This window comes from Durio zibethinus, chromosome 18 (genome assembly GCF_047325235.1).
Source record: "Durio zibethinus cultivar Kanyao isolate XHJ-2024 chromosome 18, ASM4732523v1, whole genome shotgun sequence".
In the NCBI taxonomy this organism is placed as follows: domain Eukaryota; kingdom Viridiplantae; phylum Streptophyta; class Magnoliopsida; order Malvales; family Malvaceae; genus Durio; species Durio zibethinus.
Window position 1 is genome coordinate 19,617,849 of NC_143179.1, and position 6,870 is coordinate 19,624,718.

Here is a 6,870-nt window from a genome sequence, read left to right on the forward strand (position 1 = left end):
AGTGCACAGAAAAATCATATGCTTCTTTACCAACTCCCACCATGTGATCTCCATGCACTTTTTCTTTTCAGCTTTGACTTGATTTACAATACTTATTTGTCAATAAACAGATATTGATGATGCTGTTCTTAATATCTCCTACTCCAACCATGTGACCTGCTTTTGCATGCAACGTTTATCGCAACTTTTGACAAGTATAGATTCTCTTGTACTTTATAGTGTATACTAGCTGCTCAGATTTCATGAACCGACCTCCCCGATTCTCTCAGTTTTCATAACTAGTCCCTACTTGACAAAATATTTGCATGCCACATTTGCAGGTTTCTTATATAATTGGTTTCAATTCCGTCCATCTTATTGCCTTGTGCTTTCCCAAATTTAAGGTAGCGTGGAGATTGCAGACTATAATTTCTAAGGTATATTTTGACTTTTCTTTCATTTGCTTGTGGTTCAACCGTTGAATTTATTTTTTTTTTTCAAGAATAAGCTTAATGCACTATTTAATATCTTGTTCTAGCTTAATTATTTCATATTTAGGCTAGCCATTTTTATGATGAAATGCCATCAAATCATAGTGCAAATTTGTCCTTCACAAAGAAGAGGGGCTGTTCATAATAACCTGTCAAATGCACTAAGCTTCTTGTCTTCTTGATTGGTAGTTGCTTTTATGGGTCTTCTGAATACTGTTTTGTATATTCTGTAAAAATGAGTTACAAATATTTTTCATCTAAAAAAAATAGAAGATGCAAAATTCAAGATATAATCCCATGTTCCACTCTTTCTGCTTCTTCTGAGATCACTTGGATCCAAATAATAGGGGTCTATACTTTATTAATGAAATAGATCATGCTGCCACCAACCTTTGAGTCTACATTATTCCTGTAATGCACTTGCTTAAAATAGTTGCAAGAGCTCAACATGTTCTCTCAATCTCATCTTAATAACTTCCCATGTGCTATCTGGGCTAGTGTTAATCATATACAGTTTGCGTGTGGGCCATGAGTCTCTAGCTAGTTCATTGGAAGGAGTCAAGTGGGGTTAATTAAGTTAAACAGGTTTAAGCATATCTTGTGTTTTCTATTCAAGAGCTGGGCCTGGGATGGATCGACTTAAGCCAAGATTTCTTCCCTAAACATCAGTTGATCTAATTGTAGAAAATAATGAGGGAAAAATTACTACAAAGAGTGCTAAGAAATAGAGGCTCTAAAAATATCTCCACCTTTTTTATTAGCTATGGTGTGATATAAACTTAAGTTTCCAAATGCTCTTTTCTAGTTAAATTATTTATCAAATTAGCAAAATCTTACTCCATCAGAAAAATTAAGCGATCAAATTAGTAGGTACCATCTCTAACTATAAACCGGCATATCGAATAACTTTATAGAGTTCTGAAATTAAGTATATATATATGGATCATTTCATTAGTGCTATGTGATTCTAAGATTTAGAAAGTGGATCAGTGAATCAATGTTAGCTGTAAAATTATCATTTTCATTTAATGGAAGATTTTTTTTTTTTAAAGGAAACAGGAATGTATTACTTGTATTGTACTCTCAGTCTTTCATCGTTCTAGGAATGTGTGTTTCACTATGAGACAAGGTGTGGTAGGCACTATCCCATCATAGTTTCATACTCTGAATCACTGAATTTGCTACTGTTTCTTCGGGCTTTGGATATTGTATCGTAATCTTGTTTAAATATTGTTCATTCTTTCGCACATCAATGGCCTGCTTCTAGCATTGTCTATTTTAAAAATAATTACATTGGAAATAGTTATACATATATACCCCATATAAAAACTTTCTGACCGGCTGTAGGGATATTGTGGAGGATGAAATACCTTCTGATAATCACAACTATCTGACTGCAGTGGTCTAGTGGTGTCTGGTACAGATCAGAAAACTTGTCTGCCTATTGTGAGGAAGAAATTATTCTTCAAAAAGTAAAGGATATGGAGGAACGTGATCAGAGGACGTAAGGTTAACCAAATCGTGTATGTTCTTTTATAAATCAATTGCTTAGTTATTGCAGTTTCTTGGTGTATTCTGTTGAGATGAGGATAATGTGCTGGAAAGTGAGGGGGATAGGTAGTGTCGCAAAAGGGAGAGTTCTTAATAAATTGGTGAAGAGTCATAAGGTCGAAGTGCTATTACTTCAAGAAACCATGTTGGAATCAATTGGATATCAGCAAGTATTAAATTGGTGAAACAATGAGAATGTTGATTGAATCTTTTCTTCATCAAAAGGAAAATCCGGTGGTTATTTTACTGCCTGGGATAGGAGTTTTTTTCTCTTTAAAGAAAAGTTAAGAATCGATTCTTAATTATTCAAGGTTGTTGGATGTATGCAAAACTTGATTGTGTCATTATTAATGTAAACGCCCCTTGTGATTAAATTCTTTAAGAGAGATCTGTGGTGTGAAATCATGGGATGTAAAAAATTATAAACCCCAAAAAATTTGGATTTGAAATGAGATGGGGAAATTAGAATTTGATCGAGTGGTTGAATTGGAGCTTTCTCTAGAGTCAGCTTTGCCTAGCACAGTTTTAGACAAGTGATGAAAGGTTAAACAAAGAGAAGAAAAATGAAAGCTGCTGTCCAAAGGAGGGCTACTTACAGAAGTTCTTTTTTTAATCGGACAAAAGGAGATTCGGATCGGACATTTTGAATAGAGGAATCATGTACTAATAATTAGTCAAATGCACTTTGGCAAGAGCCAGAGAACATTAATAGGTTGGGAACCTCCTTTGGTTGGTTCCTCGAAGTTTAATGTCACTAGCGCTGGGTGTGGTTGAATTCTAGGGGACTCATAAAGTTTTATATTGGCCATGTTCTCATCTCCTTTGAGAGTTCTTATTTCTAATGATGCTGAGTTAATGGCGATTAAACAAGCACTGAAGTTTTTCATTAAAACAGGATGGTTAAGCAAGATGAACCGCATTGTTGAATCACACTCTTTTATTGCTAATTTGCTATTAATTGTGTCACCAATAAGAGTGAAAGACCTTGGAGATTGTGGAAATCTTTTAATGATATTGATAGGCTTTTACTTGTCATTAACAAGTTGGCTTTAGCGAAGATTCCTAGAGAAGCAAAGGGTGTTGCAGATCATCTTGCTAAGGCGGGGTGAACAAGGAAACTCCATTCGAGGCATAGTGGTGATCCCTCTTAGTTACTATGTAGTTTCTGATTGTCTTCAATGTTTCAGGTTTTCTTATCTTTCGACTTCATGTTTTGCGGTTGAGTTCTATCTCTAGTGGCACTGTTTGTACAATGTTTATGGTGCTTCTCTGTATTTTGCTTATATATTAATAAAATCTTTTGCTTAGCAAAAAAAACCACACAAAAAGATTGTAGATGTCGGGATTCAAACTCTAAACCTGCTGCATGTCATTTTTTAAGAATGATTATATGAATCACTTAAGTTAAGTTTCAGGTTCAATTTAGATTCGAATTAGTAACAAATTTAGATTATTCTTGCAAAGTTGGTATGTTTAGATGTGGTTTTAACCCTAACAAACTTCCAATCTCAGTTTCTTTCACTGTCCTTAGCTGTGAATAGATGTCATTACTGATGAGAGTTGAGCTAACAATGATATAAAGATCCCAAGTGTTTAAAAAATTATCAAGTATGCTTTATCATAATAATTGTCACATTATATATGCTATAATATTGTGTAGGGATGACTGCATCTAGATCAATTTATAATTACGATCCTATTCCTATATGATTGGGCATAACGGTTGAGAAAACTATATTCAACGGTAGCAATGAAAACAAGGAGTTTGATCAAGAAGCTTTAATATTTTTGATTAAAAATTTGGATCAATGACCCTAAGTTCTAGTGTCATTTCAGAAGAAATCATATAGTCTTAGCCGGTCTCTGTGATAAAAAAAAAAATACAAAAAACCTTATAATATGTTAGAGTGAAAACTGTGAGTGCACTGGTGTCAAGGCCAATAGGATGAAATGCATGAACGTCTTAGGGAAAGTGAACCTTTTCTGCACGTAATTATCATTGAAATGGTGAAGATATGATGAAATTAGCATAGATTTTCAGACCCCACTTCAATTTTTTTTTTCTGTACTCTCGCAAATACGATTCACGTGTAGTGGACGTAATAGACGTATTTCTTATTAACTGCTTCTGGTGACCACTCTATTGCAATTCTTTTAATTGTTTATAGAGCACTGAATTAACAATGCTGAGTCTACGTCAATTTTCTATGAGGCTTTTACATCAGGGATGAAGGTGCACTGCAATTTTCATTCACGTTCTGTGTTATTGGCTTTGACCAACAGATCATGATCAGGATCATTGATTATTATCAGTTTATCTCAGGAAGTTCAGATCAGAAGACCTCCATGTCTGACTGCAAGGAGTTAGGTCGATCAAGCTATTTGAATCTGGGGTGCGTTTTCTGTGTCAAACTTCATATGTTCATCCTCAACATCATTTTTTTTTTATTTGGTTATACATGAAATTAAAACAAACTAAGATGACAAAAAAGGAGTAGAAAGAAAGATTGCTGTCTCTAATGCTTTGAAATAAATCCCTTTTAAAGAACTTTGATGTTCTCCATCTCTAGTGATCAGTGTTTAATTGATTTATACACTTAATATTTGCTTAAAACAAGTATTTGATGGGGTTGTCTCCTCTTTGCATGGAAACATACACGTGGCAAAGGAAATGTAGAAAGTCCGAGTTTAGATGAATTGGGTAGAAACTTGACTGGGGAAGCAAATCAGTTGTTTATCTGACACTACAACTATGATTTTTTCTAATGATAAACTAATAACCTGTTTAGGTGACATCATTAAACCTGCTTATTTTTAATGTGAGGTGCTGGTCCACCCGACAAGGAACCCTATTTGAAGAAGCAATCTTCCTGTAACCCTCTAAAAAAATCCTCTGCATGCTATATTGTTTTCTTGATGGGAGGTGTTAACCTGTTTTTCCCCTTTTTCTGAACAAAAATCTTTGTTTCTTTTATGGGTAAAACTTGTGCCGACAGACAAATGAGGTAAGTGAAGGAGAAAAAAGGTAGAGAGAAAGGACATGGCTGTGTTCTCTTCTCGTTGTTAGCTTGACTCTTGGTGGCCATTTGATGTGATGCTTTATAACGAGTTTAGTTTAGACATGGCAGTAAGAAAATAATGGTTTTGGACAAACAAGACCTTGAGTTATAATCTACATACCAGAGTAACCATTAATGTTAACTACATCTGCAAGAGTATATATATACGATTCAATATTTTAGGTTGAGTATAGCTACTTTTTCCTGTTTGCTGTCTTTTTCTTGCTATTTTTCTTCCAAAATTCTGTAAAATATTATATTTTTCGTGGACCTAATTTCTTCAAGTTCATAATATGAATTTCCATGATTTATAATTTTTATCCCATTTTGAGTATGTATCAAACCATTGACTTGCGGACTTTCTTCTTCTTCATAGGTATTTCTGTCATCTCTGGAATTTGGAAATAAATGAATATGTTTGAATAGTAATCCAATGATAATGATGATAGTTTATTATAGACAGCTGAGGAAATTAAATAGGTTTTATATAATTAACTCAGGCAGCTTTCTTTTCCTGTTTAGAGACTGGGAAATATGCTTCAAAGGTATGGTAATTTGTTCTACACATTAAAGAGGTTGACAAATACTTTCTGCTTTGGCTAAGTACATTATAAATACATATACTCATGTCATGTCCAGCTAAACAAATAATATATACATGCAAACTCATAACTTTATTCAGTTGATTCATACAACGGAACATAACATTAATTTAAATTTTAATACAGCAATATCTTCTTCTATTTATAGTATAAGATCTTTTTGTAAAAAAAAATAATATACGTATGCACTAAAATTCATTAGCCTTTCTTCTTTCTCAATCTTCCTCCTCCTTACATCAAGACAATGGAGAAAAGGACGACTACTAAATCAACCAACACCATTGACACTTTTTTATTAGGGTTAAAGAAGAATGTCTTAAGCGTTTCAAAATTATATGGTGGAAAATTTAGAGAGTTTGCTGCAACCCCCTCCTCTAACCATCTCCCTATTTGGTCAAATAAGTCACCATCGATTCAGTCGCTATCTAGCTTTTTAAGTTTTCTTGCTACCGAACTGAAAGATGTTCTGATGACAGCCTCATGTTGTGCCTTTACTTGAATGTGTATAAAACTGCATTATTTTTCGACTTTACAGCATCTCAATTGACACCAGAAGACTACATATTTGTATACAGTACTGAGTACTAATCCATAATTTATGTGTTTGGTTAGAGTGAAAAATCGCAGTGCACACGTGGAAAGAGACCCTAAATATGGGCAAGAGATCACAAACAGACAATTAGGACAATGATCAGATGCCCTAACCCCATATTTACGTCACGCAATGAAAGTTAACCAATTCCTTCCTACCACCTTTAGGAAGAAATAGTATTATTTTGGGCCACTGGTTTTGGCCACAAATTTATACCATGGTATAGTGTGTAAATCAATCATAGACGTGAATTACTGGATAATCACATGATTTTAGTTACTTCGTCAATGTGATGTATAATTTCCATGATTTTTTGGATGTAATTAGGTAATAATATACTCAAAGATGCTCTACATATTGGAGAAAATCTTCTCCACATGTTGACTTTTTTTTTTTTTTTGAGGAAAACATGTTTACTGCTTTTGATTATTATAGATAGAGCACTGCTAATTCATCTTACATTTATTATATAACATATATACCATGACTGAATAGACACAACAGCATAGTTTATATACAAATAAAATCTTTGGGACAAACATTTTGTGATTACTCGAACACAACGGGTTTGCATTAAGCAATTCATTGATATGATA

General features: G+C 33.8%; 1 long non-coding RNA gene across 1 annotated transcript; it reads left to right on the forward strand.

Annotated features, from left to right (window-relative positions):
• Nucleotides 1-3,693: 3,693 nt before the first annotated feature.
• On the forward strand, nucleotides 3,694-6,870 carry LOC149513847 (uncharacterized). The gene is made up of 3 exons (XR_016329963.1): nucleotides 3,694-4,254; nucleotides 4,345-4,414; nucleotides 6,295-6,870. It is a non-coding gene; the product is annotated as an uncharacterized LOC149513847 (long non-coding RNA).